Genomic DNA, 13863 nt, shown 5'->3' with positions numbered 1-13863 from the left:
TAATAGTCTAAAGCAAAATAGAACGGTCTCAATAAGTCAATCTAACGCCCACTCTTCAAAAAGGTAAACTCCAAACCCTTTTTTTCTAGCGTTTTTCTTTTTAAAAAAAAAAAAGTTTTAAACGGGAGATTTTCAAAATCTCGGAAAAACGTTTAAAACGGGTTTAAATCGTTTAAAACGGGTTTAAAAACGTTTAAAACGATTTTGTTGAAAAAACCGGGTTTTAAAGCTGGAACCCGGACGCCTTTGCAATATCTCGGGTTTAAAACGCGTTTTAAACCCGTATTTGGTGACAATGCCCTGAGAGGAACTAAGGTATTCGGCCAAGGGTTAGTTGTATTCCTTGGTGTGCGGGGAATGTAGGGTTGGGTATTCCTTGAATGTGGCGGGAATGACCTAAGGTACATAAGTTGTGAAATATGTGTATAAGAAAAGTAATTGATTAATTAATAAGAGAAATTAAGTTGATTGTCTTGAGTGTGTTGGGTTTACTTTTGAATGCCTAATATAATATCTACAAAGGTTATATAGAAGTTCTAACTTTCTTTTAAGGGGAGGTAGGACTTAATAACATTTTGTCGCGAGGGACGCCTTCCCTACCCTTATCTGATGGTGGACATCGGTAAGTGCAATTCAATTATTTAGATATTAAAAGGAGTTATTAGAATGAGTTAATAAAATGGAAGTTTTGCTTGGGAAGAATCTATGGGTTGAGATAGCGGAACTACACATCTTCCAAGCCTTCCAAGTCGAATGATTAGGTTATGATAGATTTAAAGTGTTAGTTGGATAAGTAAAGTTTGAAATGTTTATATGTATTTAGTCTACTCATACCAGCAAATTCAATTTGCTGACCCATGTTTGATTTGTTTTGGCAACGTGGGTGTGTTCTTGGGAACATAGGTGGAAGGCAGTAAAACCGCGGCGTTTGATTTGGGATTCTTGCCTGGAGCAGTCCGTTAGTTTTCTTTTAGGTCTGATTCTTATTGGAATGATGTAATAACGTAGTTTACATTTTTAGTATGACATGAGAATACGATGTTGAGGACCTGTTATTCTTAGAATGTTATATTGATGATTTTTGATGGAAGATAGACTTGTATAAAGTAATAAAGAGAATTTTGGAGATTGAATTTGTGGTTAAGATTGTTTATGATGTGGGTTTTAGGTTTTGATATGTGTTGTATCCACCCCGTCATAGCCTGGGTTTTTAGACAATTGAACCAAGTGATGTTTGAGATATTTATATTTCAAATATTCATTTTTTTAATTGTTTAGAAATTCGGGCTGTGACATGTTGGTTGCATATATGCTGGATTTAGCAAGGATCCATTTTGTTTTTACTTATTAATAGATCTATGACTTTCACTATTATTATATTTATGCAGGAACTATCCAACGAAGGAAATAAAGACGATAATATTTTGGCAACTAACAGATTCCCCACCCATTGAAGTTTGCAAATTGGGTATTATAGGCATTAAGAGCAAATTTTGGAAGTTCATTTGAGTAACAAACCTATTCCCAGTGGTATCTTTGAGTGGCAGATCGAACTATTCCTAGTATAGTAGTATCTTTGAGTAGCAGACTTATAAATTTGTTTACAATAGCCATGTTTTAATTGAGCCTATTTGAAGCTCCATGGGCTCTATATTGGTCATTTGAAATATCTTTGTTTGTTCAATATAATGGCATAATTTGTAGTGCATCTTACATATGATCTCTTATGCATTTTTGTAGTAATTGTGTAATGGACGTGATTAATTAGATGCATTGAATTCATTTAGCTACTGTCTTCGAACTTTTGATGTTGAGAAAATCAAGAAAACTTGAGAACTTTTTGTTACTTTAGCAGTTCATATTAGTTATTGCTTTTGTTGTTGGCTGTTGACACTTCGTTTGGCAGTCCAATGGATTGTAGACTTGCAAACATGTCCTTTAGCAGGAAACATTTGATATCAATTTGGGATCTTAGTTGTTTGATTCAAGCATGTTCTACCGCAAGACTATCTGCAGAACTATTGATGATAATAATTATGTGCTCATTAATAAGCTAATCTCGCTATGTATTTAGCAAGATTAAAAACAAGTAAGACAAAAGACCCACAAAATTTCTCCCACGAAGATTGTTATTGGCGAAAATAACATTTGCTTGCTTAACGACGAGGATGGGGTGTGCTTCAATGTTCACTCTAAGTATACAAATGTGCGACAAGTTCTCACTAAGAGCCTAATAGTGCTCCAACAGTGTTTATATAACCCTTGAGCTTTAGGTTTTTATTGATAGCAATATATACCTTGGATTATAGGAGTTTGCTATTGACTTTTTATTTATTTTTTTAATTCTTATAAAGGGACTTAACAACTACTCATGGGATTTGAAGCATTTGTGGGTGCATCACTTTTATGGGCATATTGCCGTGTGAAATTGAGTATGTATGATGCACAAAAGTTCAATTTAAATGTAAAAAAATAGTGGAAACACTCTTGATTTTTTCCCAATAAAATTAGGGTTAAAATAATAAATTGACACGATTTTATTTTGCTAAATTCACTCATAATGACTCGAGTGGCAATCTTTTTAAATAGAACATGTTTAAAATTAGTTTTTTAATTTAAGAAACAACTAAAACATATAATAAAGTAGCTTGATTTTTTATGTTGTTATATCGAGCGGTCTGGGAGAAAGCATTTTTGGGATAATCTAACGGTGATCACAAGACTTTTTAATTTAAGAAATAACTAAAGACTTTTTAATTTAAGAAACAACTAAAACAGATAAATCAATTTTTTTTAAGAGTCCTACTTACTATAAAGTCTAAACTAAAGAGTCCTACTCCAACAAAATCACCACCCGAAGTAAAAACCCCTGTCTTTTCCCCTCTTCACACCTAAAAAAAAACTAAAGACTGTTTAATTTAAGAAACAACTAAAACAGATAAAACTAAAGACTTTTTAATTTAAGAAACAACTAAAACAGATAAATCAACTAGCTTTCAAACCCGTCCTACGAACGGGTGCCGTTATATTAAATTATTCTAAAAAATATTTGAACTATGTATATAGATCTATTTATGAGATATGAATATTACATTGGTTACTCATCCAAATTTCTTACAACATGAAAACCACACTCCAGAAAATAATAATAATAATAATAATAATAATAATAATGCACTTTTATAAAAATCCTTCGAGTTTTTTTTGTTGTTTAATAATAGAAGTTTGATAAAAAAAATGTGAGAATGCCCAATGAGACGAAATTCATATTGAATATACTTGAATATCAAGTCATTACCAATCATATACTTGTCGAGACATTTCCACTACACATAAAACAACGATGTTTTGAGATTTGTTCAATGCATTAGCATTTAATTTCTGATTTTCCGTTAAATATTTTTTGAGATCAATTCATTGCATTTGTACCCAGTTTTTGATTTTCTATTAATTCATCTTTTATGTTACTTAAATGCAATTACATCCAGTTTCTGATTTCCGATTTTTCAATTTTTGTTAATTATTCTTTGAGATTAGTTCCATGAATTTGCACTTAGTTTTGGATTGCGCGTTAATAACTCTATGAGGTTAGATCAATACATTTACATTAACTTTCCTATTTCAAGTTAATTATCATTTGAGTTTAATTAGTTCAATGTATTTACATCCAATTTCCGATTTTCCGTTAATTATTTTTTAGGTTAGTTCAATACATTTGCATTATTCTCTCTAAGTTTATGTGTGTCCTATATCATTCTCTCCAAGTTGAAGAAGCTTGTCCACAAACTTGTTGACATGAAAACTCACCAATATGCAAAAACTCTCCAAGCTTTAAACTTGTATACGTCACCCTCCCATGGTTCTGAGAAATTCGACCTCGAATTTTGCCCAAATATCGGCTCAAACGAATAACATGGCACCACAATGTTGCTAGTACTCCTTTCTTGAAACACAATGGATACTGAAAATCACGAAGTATGTGTTGAAGTGCTTTGTGGTTGCGAGCAAAAACCTTCTCAAAATTGGTTAGAAAATGATCAATATAACCACCACTTTGTGCTTGCTGAATCGGAGGAACAATACCTTCATAGATATGGTTAGTAGGACGTCTTTGTTGCAAAGGAAGGTGATGAACTTGCTAATTTCGTTTGTTATCACGCTTAAGACTTGACACAACGACTTCATAAATTCTTTCCTTCTCTTTGTTGTCATCGACAACAATCGGTGTTTTACGTTGGGATATAGAAGCTCCACCAACGATAAGTGGTTTGGGCTGCAAAAGCTCCACCATAGCCTCCCTAAGTTGACTAGTCGCTTCTTCTAATCGATTAAACATGTTTTGCATCAAGGCTTCTCTCCACTCTTCTAATCAAGCAACTCGTACTGTAGGGGTTAATATGAATCTATGAGTTCTCCATGAATTCTTCATCAGTAACCGGATGAACAGTGTTCGGTGAACAAGACTGCGAATAGTGTTTTTGCACCAATCTCCCCCAAAAATCAACACGCTCCGATACCAAATAATATAGATTGAAGTGGCGAAAATAACACTTAATCAAAATCTACACTTTATAAAACCATAAACATCTCACATTTATTGATAATCACTTAATAATTCATAACACACATAAACACAACTAAAACAATTCCCTAAAACCCTAACTATAAGCCCTTATTTATACTAACCCCGACAACAAAAAGCAAACCAATAGAAAAATGCGGACCGTGGCAAATAATAATTAATGGACTCCTAATTACACACAAAAACACGACTATGGGCTCGGACTCGAACTAGGGGCTTAACGCTCTTGACACCTCGACCGTAAACAACTTCAACATCTACATCATATATATCATAGTACAAAATATCCCAATATATCGCGATATTTGGGGATATCTATCCAGATTTCATAGAAAGATATATAAATATCACGATATGTTCAGAGATATATACGACTGCAAATATCAGCGATATTTCGATGATATTTGTGATATTTGGCGATATTTTGTGTATATCACAATTTTATTTAATATTTACCATTATATTTCAAATAAATATAAATAATGTATTATGATATATCAAGAAATATCCACAATATCCACGATATTTGTCGATATTTTGGATATATCTACGATATTTGTATGTAAAACAATGTCAAATATCTCCAAAGAGAGAGATATATCCACGATACATATCTAGAAATTGAATATCGATAAATACCCATATCCTGATATTTTGTACTATGATATATAGTACTTTTTATACAGCAGTTCTTCCTCATTAAAAAAAAAAATCACATAAATATATCAAGCTATATGAACATTGCACAACCCGATCAATTCAAATTTTTTATCGTTCGCTAGCTACATGATGCTACAAAAGTCTTGATTGTGGTCGCGAACTTCAGTCCAATAAATGTCAGGCGTGCCGTGGGAGTAACTATTCCAAACCATTGGCTGCACCTTGTCGTCACTCGTCGGTGGTTTGTTCTTTTCTACATTCTTCTCGGGAATCGGGGTCACGCTAACAAGTTCAGTACAACAAATTTTTTTTCTTATTGACATTGTAAGAATTGTTGAATCGATTCCCTCTCCAATTACCACAATTTCGTTCTTATCAGAACCTTGTAACTCTGCCGATATGACACCTGCAAAGCATGTACGATGACAACTACGGAAGTGATAAGACTACGTTCGTGTAGTGTGTGAACGTGAAGGTGATTCCTACATACATATTCATGGTCGTGTTATTTGAACAACTAACAAGAAATAAGTTGAGTACCTGGTATACTAACAGCAATTTTCATGGCCTTTGTCCTGCTTTTAGGACCATTCATTGCAAATTTGATCACCACCTTTTGCTGCAACATTTAAACGAATTATGCACCAAGTTAGATAATTAAACAGAATTCGGATCGAGTACACTACTTTCACATAATATTCCATACATGTTGCAACAAATCCCTACCTTCATTGTCGAGTCGATCAAGGCACTGCAACGAACTGAATTCTGCTCTAGCTAGTTGCACTATATTTGTACATAAAACCTCTTCTAGTAGTTTGAGTCAAACCTCTTCTAGTAGTTTGGACTCAGAGTCTAGAAGATCTATAATACTCATATTTATAGGTCTCATAAAGATGGTTCAAGGCAGCTTCCTCGTGTTGGACTTGGGTAATAGAAAGATCAAACAAAACCTTAGTCATAAAAGAAAAAGACCCAAAAAATGACCTTAATCATAAAAGAAATTGATCATCAAGATTTAAGGCTAGGGTCCAATAGAGAAAGACTACGGTCATGTTAACTTGTTTTTTATTTAGGGACTATCTCATAAAGAAGGATCAAGACAGCTTCGTCCATCCTCATGTTGGACTTGGGTACTTGACCCAAAGATCAAACAAGATGATGATGTCAAAGACTTTAATCATCAAACAAAAAGACCTAAAAAGACAAAAGACCTTAAGACCTTAATTAGTCATAAAAGTTTGAAGTGCTGTCCTTTCTACAAAAAGACCAACTAACTACGCAGTTTAATTTCTAGCCTACCATGATGCATTATACTTGTGGATGTATTTTGCATTCAAGTGTGTACATAAATTTATGTTATTCTAGATAGGGAAGATATAACACCCCTATTTTTTATTCTCCTTTTAAATTAAATATATATAGTTAAGTAATAATAATAAGAAAAAAAAGATAAAGATAAAATAAAAGAGAGAAAACGTGGAGAGAGAGAAAAAGGGTTTAGTTACAACCGAACCCTCTTTTGCTCCCTCTTGGATATTTTTAAGGGTTAAAAAAAAAAAAAAAAAAAAAAAAAAAAAAAAAGTTAAGAAAACAAAAAGAATGAAAAATGAAAAGAGAGAGATAAAGTGTTACTGCCTTGAGAGTGGTAAAGAGAAGGTTTCAAAGGAGAAAGACTATCTTAATGTCGGTTTTCGAGCTCGCCTAATTTCAAGTTTGTAACGTAAACTAACGTTTTCAATTTTCGATTAATTCCGGTGAGTAGTCTAAACTTGCTTAATTCTTTTGAAATTTTATTATTTGATTATCACATAGTTTGTAGTAGTTATGCATTTTATTTAATGGATTTGGAGATTTAAAAAGGTATTAATTAATTTTATCAAATTCATATATTGTATATTAGATGTTACTTAGCAAAGTTGACATTTGACATATTATATTGTCCTTCTGTCGCAAGGTTCACAGTTGCTAGATAAAGATTTTTTACGGATTGTTAAGTGGTCTTTAGTAGTTGATAAGTATCCAAAATTGTGTTTTAAACCCCGTAGAGACATTACATTTGGGTCAATTATGTGTTTAATAAATGTAAATTAATTGTATTTTCATGTTTCACAGGTTTTAACAGACAACGATAAAATACACACGGAACCTGCGTTTTAGCATGAAATACAGCCGAATAAAGCTTGGACTTGAAATCTTCAGTATCAGCTCATTTAAAACTCCAAACTGCCAACAAAGCTCATATAGACTCAGAGAACCATGAAACAAGTTGAAGAATCCAAACTTGAGTCCCTAAGCCAGCTAAAGAAGAGATTTTGGTCAAACTGACGTAAATCACCCAAAAGTCAGGAGAAAACTTCAAATGTCGATATCTTCCGTCTCCTAACTCTGATTCATGCATTCGACCAACTAAAATGATCAGCACAGAAAACTCTACGCAACGGTATCTTGCTTCCAAAAAATGGTCATACAGTTTGGAATATGAAGATAAAGCCAAAGCATATTACTATTTAGTCCAAGCCCATTACTATTCTAGAGAATATTTCTAGAATATTCTCTAGGATATTTTATTTTATTTGTAACCGTAAGATTTAGATTAGATGGATTGAATCTAGACCGTCTAAAAAACTATAAATAGAAGGGTCTGGTTTCAGTTTTTCGGATGGAATGGTTAGCATTCCATCAGTAGGAGTAGAGTAGTTTACTGCTTTCCTAGTATAATGAAGAATTTAATTTACAATTTTTAATTAAAATGTTTTTAATTCAGTTTTATTTTCTATTAATTAGAATAACAATTTAGTTCTATGATCTCGGAGCAGAAACGCTACCCGAATGAGGATTATATCTGTTAGGGAAGGTGTTTCGATAATTATAACGATTAGGAACTGAGTAAGTTCACCCAGAGATGGGGTTTTGAATCGATTTCACGTGCTAATAACACTCGTTCAGAGATGAAAAGTCGTTATTAGGGATCAAAAATCGAGACTAACTCTTTTAACGGAGATATGATTCGCTCAAACGGATTTTCTATCTCCGAAATCAAAGTCTATTTTCTTTTATTTTCATCATTTTCTAACCTAAATTCACTTTCACAAATTCACGTGATCGAATTAGTTTTTGTTTATAAATAAACTTTTGCAATTTTATTGAAAAGTGAACGAAATGATAAACCCGACCGCTGTTTTACAGATTGATTAAAAATCGAGACTAACTCTTTTAACAGAGATATGATTTGCTCAAACGGATTTTCTATCTTCGAAATCAAAGTCTATTTTCTGTTATTTTCATCATTTTCTCACCTAAATCCATTTCACAAACATCACGTGATCGAATTAGTTTTTGTTTATAAATAAACTTTTGCAATTTCATTAAAATGTGAACGAAATGAAAAACCCGACTGCTGTTTTACAGAAAGATCAATGGCGCCGCTGCATTTTCAGTAAAATTTACAAAATAAATTAATTTGGTCACAACACTCCCATAATCATTTCTATTCCCTCCACAAAAAATCGCAGGTATTTTTTTTTTTTTTCTTGCTGTCTCTCAATTTCTCATTTCTTCTCCCACCATTTATTTTTTCTCTCCATCATCATATATATATATATAACAAAAAAATAAATTAAATAAATAAGTAAAAACTGTAGGAAACTTATTCCAAAAATATAATTATTGTTAAGTAAACAAGAAAATCAAATTGATATAACAAATATATCATGAACAAACATTTAGTTCAACTAATGAACTTAATTTACCAATTATTAAATCCGAGCCTAGTGAAGATTCACTATGTCTTTAAGACAGATTTCCCCCCTCATGGTGCTTGAAGGTTGATGGGAAACTGTCTCCCAAGATAGAACGGATTTCCTTCTATAGAAAGCTAGCACTTAAATTCTATATACTCAGCGAACACAATATAATATTTGACTAAGAACAGAGGGAGAAGAGAAAGATCAGAACTCTATGTGATCTGGTGTCTTTTTCTCCAAATTCATCCACTATTTATAGGTGAGTGGTGCCTCTTCGAAACAACACAGTGACTCTTGGAAAAAAGTAAGCAACTCTTTGAAAAGTCACATGTTTCAAAAGGACACACCATTTCAGCATAAAGCACTGTTTTGAACCAGTGCCTATTTCGAAAGGTCACACCTTTTCGGCATGATGCACTGTTTCAAACCAGTGCACATTTTGAAAGGTCGCACCTTTTCGGTATAATACACTATTTCGAACCAGTGCACCATTTCGAAAAGGTTTTTCTCACTTTACGTACTGTTTAAAGAGAAACCCATTTCATCTCAAGTAGGGTAACTTGGAAGACAAATAACTCATTCATATCTCAATGGATTTGTACAAATCTATTTTTCTAACAATCCCTCACATGAATGAAAATTTGGCTTCTTCTAGCATAAACATCGGATTTCTGTTCTTTTACAAATGAAAAGATACCGCATCAGGTCAAGTAGCATGGGAGGCCTTGAACTTGCCTTAGTGAAAGACGATTGGATTTAATTGGACGATCAGTAGACTTCAATTAATGTCCTTGAACTGTCAGCCGTTTGTATAAACCTAGACAATCATCTTCATGCAGTACCTTCTCGAATACTGTTAGTTCTCACGTTTGTGTTCATTTTGGCCTTGAACACTTCTTGGTTTCAGAGATTGCTTTTGAGACATTTGCCTTAAAATTCTCATAGAAGTGGCCCCACTTCACACTCACATAGGTGATTTCTATAAAGAGTATCCTGCAATACTCCACTTGGATAACATAACTTTTCAAGATATAGTAAATCATTAAAAGCTTGACTTATCCTGAGTCTCACGGCAGATATGCACTGTTTTATATAGGAATGGGTTAGAGTATATTATTACTCTCCAGTGCTAACTGAGTCACAAACATAATTCAGTTGGCCCTTTGAACCTAGATCTTGGGATCTCCAGCTAACTAGGTTGGTTTTTCCATTATAAGGACTCTTGGTTGATTATCTCAAAGGCTTTAAGCCTATTCCCCTTGATAATCGTTCTACTTGCTCTCTTGTTAAACCTTTTGTAAGCAGATCCGCAATGTTATCTTTTGACCTTATATAGTCGATTGAGATAACTCCATTTGAGAGCAATTGTCTAACGGTGTTATGTCTACGACGTATGTGTCGAGAATTCTTGTTATACATGCTACTCTGTGCTCTACCAATAGCAGATTGATTGTCACAGTGTATACACACTGCTAGCATAGGTTTAGCCCAATTTGGAATATCCTCTAAGAAATTTTGAAGCCACTCAGCTTCTTCTCCAGCCTTGTCTAACGCTATGAATTCTGATTTCATAGTGAACCTTGCTATGCACATTTGCTTTGAGGATTTCCAAGAAATTTATGCATCTCTCCTAGAGTAAAACACCACATTTGATGTCTTTTGAGTAGTGCTTCAACAAATTTCCAATTTTGAATTAATTAATTCAAGGAGATTCATAATCCCCCACATTTTCCAATTTCTCATGACAAAGTCAATAAATTGGAAAACCATTTAGATATATGTTTAGCAAGTGAGGCGTCTTGTTAAAGAATGTCACATATCATTCATATAGTGTCGAAACACTTCTAAGACCTCAATTTTGCTTACAAGTATGCTTACAGAACAATATCTTAAATAATCTTCTTTATTGGCACTCTTTGGCGCAATAGTAAAACACATACATCTTACAAATAATAAAATATTTTTAGAACCCTTTTAGCACCAGCCATTCCTAACATCTGGAATGAAACAAGGATTCTCGGAATCTTGGATCATAATTGCCCCCAAGTGTGGCATTACTACCACCTTGTTCTCTTTCAAAAAGTCCATTCCAAGAATGACTTGAAAATGGTCTAAGCGAGCTACCATCAGGTCCACCTTTCCTCGCCAGTTGTGCATCTTAATGTCAACTTCCAAAGCGAGTTCTTTCACCGGTTCGGCTTATTGGTTCAAGCCTCTCATAGAGCCTGTACATTCTGCGAGTTTCAGTCCAATAGCCTCGAATACATACTCAGAGATTAACGTATGAGTTAAACCAGTATCCACCATTGCTAGTAGACACCCGTAGTTGTTGAGTTCCACTTCTACGAACATAAGGTCGTCATCAGGGACCAAAATGTTCATACCATTCAACGAACTAGTAGGTCTAGCAAATGAAATAGACAAATAGTGCATGAGATGTCTTTTTCAGAAGGTTCAAAATTGGAACTAATGAATGACTTCAGTTCTTCACCATTTCGTCCTTGATCAAATCAATGATTAAAGTACTTTATCACTGTATAGCGTTGTTGTGACTCTCTTTCAACTGGTTATTACCAACTGGTTAAAGTCGATAATAAAAAACATCAAGACTTTAATAAGAGACAATTTTCTACTTCTGTCTTTTACTGTATAAACTAGAAAGTCACGCGGAGGAAAAAAACATTCTACTTTAAATTTTTTTCCAAATGAGTCAAACTCACTACACATGTCATCCATGGGCTTTATGTAATCATGCTATCCCAACCGCCACACCTCTAAAAGTAATTGTTAAAGGGTGGGTATACATATTCCAACATTTAAATGGTTGCAACGGTCCATATCAACGGTTCACACCAAATAACCTTTTACTAACCAGGCCCAAGCCATAACCAATCAAAATTGAAAGGCTTTTATTAGTAATAAAACTGAAAGTAACCAAGCAAATAGTTTTTTGTAGGAAACTTATTCCAAAAATATACTTGATTCTTTTGGACCAATACCTTTCCGTGTGTTACTTCAACATGCCGCAAATCCAGTATCTTTACGCTTTTCTCGTACCAACAGAAACTTAGAGTCCACTCAATGATTGTTAGTATCCAAATTAACAATAAGTATAATTAAATTATACTTATTCCTATACTTATTCCAAGAATAAATATAATTTAATTATACTTATTCCAAAAATAAGTATAATAGAAAATTTGTCTTAAGTTTGTAGAAAACTTATTCCAAAAATATACTTATTGTTAAGTAAACAAGAAAATCAAATTGATATAACAAATATATCATGAACAAACCTTTAGTTCAACTAATGAACTTAATTTACCAATTATTAAATCCGAGCCTAGTGAAGATTCACTATGTCCTTAAGACAGATTTTCCCCCTCACGGTGCTTGAAGGTTGATGGGAAACTATCTCCCAAGATAGAACGGATTTCCTTCTATAGAAAGCTAGCACTTCAATTCTATAGACTCAGCGAACACAACATAGTATTTGACTAAAGTCAGAGAGAAAAGAGAAAAATCAGAACTTTATGTGATCTGGTGTCTTTTTCTCCAAATTCATCTACTATTTATAGGTGAGTGATGTCTTTTCGAAACAACACAGTGACTCTTGGGAAAAATAAGCAATTCTTTGAAAAGTCACATGTTTCAAAAGGACACACCATTTCGGCATAAAGCACTGTTTCGAACCAGTGCCTATTTCGAAAGGTCACACTTTTTCGGCATGATGTATTATTTCGAACCAGTGCACATTTCGAAAAATCGCACCTTTTCGGCATAATGCACTGTTTCAAACCAGTGTACCATTTCGAAAAGATTTTTCTCACTTTACGTACTGTTTCAAGAGAAACTCATTTCTTAAGCGCGATAACTTGGCGACAAATAACTCATTCATATCTCAATAAATTTGTACAAATCTATTTTTCTAACAAAAACCGCCGCCACTTCAAATGCTTTTCTCCCTTTTTCTTCTCATTTCAAAGCTTTCTCCTCATTTTTTACTCGTCCCCCCTCAAATCAAATAGTTTTTTGTATGAACTATAGGTGTGTGGAGCTGTTCGGTGTTGCTGTTTTGGTGGTGCTGGTTTGAGACAGTGGTGACGGTCGTGCTGATACATGAAGGGTGATGGTGGTGCAGAATAATGATTGAGTGATGGAAGGTGCTGGCAGTGATTCGAGATGGGTGCCTGAAAATGGTGGCTGTTGGTGTTGAAAGTTGGAGGTCACGGTGGTTGGTAGTGATGATTGGGTATTGCAGTGATTGGGGTGTCGAATTTGTGACTGGAGTAGAATATATTCTGTCCCATTCTCTCTCTCTCTGTCTTTTTGTCTTTTTCAAACTGTTTGAAGTTTTGAAGCTGGAATCAGCTCAAAGAACCGATTTTTAACAATGGGTGCTTCACGGAAATGGCTAAAATCAATAGTTGGTATGAAAAAACCAGAAAAAGATGACCAAGAGAAGGTTAGTGGTAATAAGAACAAGAAGTGGAAACTATGGAGAAGCTCATCAGGAGATTTTGAGTACAGGGTGGAAAGGGTTTTCAAAAGGAAATCATCGTAAAGCTGCTTCAGAGACTTCTGAGTGTTCTCCAACTGCTGATGCACTTAGGAAGCGATTGTGATGCTCTGGAACTGACTGGGGCCATCAAAGGTTACGTGAACACCTTAACTAGGCTGGCTAGCCAGAAGATTCCTTACTGTGAGAAAAAGACATCGAAAAATGGACTGGTTTATATCCCCTAGTGCAGTGCCGGCCCTGACATTTTCGTGGCCCAAAGCGATGCACTAAAATGTGGCCCTATATGTAGTAAAAAAAAAACAACAAGACAAAACAAAATACTTATATTATTCAACTTTAATCTGCCAATATAA

The 13863-nt window shown here is 34.0% G+C and overlaps 1 long non-coding RNA gene across 1 annotated transcript; it reads right to left on the bottom strand.

The window, feature by feature from the left end:
* Positions 1-5195: 5195 nt before the first annotated feature.
* On the bottom strand, positions 5196-6095 carry LOC147490285 (uncharacterized). Its single transcript, XR_015201326.1, has 3 exons — positions 5969-6095; positions 5783-5861; positions 5196-5648 (listed from the first exon to the last, which is right to left on the bottom strand). It is a non-coding gene; the product is annotated as an uncharacterized LOC147490285 (long non-coding RNA).
* Between the last annotated feature and the right edge of the window lie 7768 nt (positions 6096-13863).

Source organism: Coptis chinensis, chromosome 7 (assembly GCF_015680905.1).
Source record: "Coptis chinensis isolate HL-2020 chromosome 7, ASM1568090v1, whole genome shotgun sequence".
Taxonomy (NCBI): Eukaryota; Viridiplantae; Streptophyta; class Magnoliopsida; order Ranunculales; family Ranunculaceae; genus Coptis; species Coptis chinensis.
Note: the sequence above shows the minus strand (reverse complement) of the source record. Positions and strands in the feature narration are given on the sequence as shown.